General features: G+C 38.6%; 1 protein-coding gene across 1 annotated transcript in view; it reads left to right on the top strand.

Annotated features, from left to right (window-relative positions):
* Positions 1–207, top strand: part of LOC108762705 (probable multidrug resistance-associated protein lethal(2)03659) — a gene marked incomplete at its 3' end in the record, with an annotated part of 15,093 nt that overhangs the window by 13,399 nt on the left and 1,487 nt on the right. The window lies entirely within an intron of this gene.

Here is a 207-nt window from a genome sequence, read left to right as displayed (position 1 = left end):
TAGCACATGTTTATATACGTTTCCTAAACGCTTGTAGAACATTAGATACGGCTAAGAAACGTCTGTAAAACGTATATGATCCAATAGGTGCTACCTGGGAACGGTACTTATTAGCATTGCCTTTTATTACATGAGAATCTTCTATCTGTCCACCAGTCGTAGTATTAAGCGTCTCGAGGGCATCGGTAAGTATTTTGGTTCTTCTTT

The sequence above is a fragment of the Trachymyrmex cornetzi genome, unplaced genomic scaffold, assembly GCF_001594075.2.
Source record: "Trachymyrmex cornetzi isolate Tcor2-1 unplaced genomic scaffold, Tcor1.1 scaffold319, whole genome shotgun sequence".
Lineage (NCBI taxonomy): Eukaryota > Metazoa > Arthropoda > Insecta > Hymenoptera > Formicidae > Trachymyrmex > Trachymyrmex cornetzi.
This window is presented reverse-complemented; position numbering and strand designations above follow the sequence as displayed.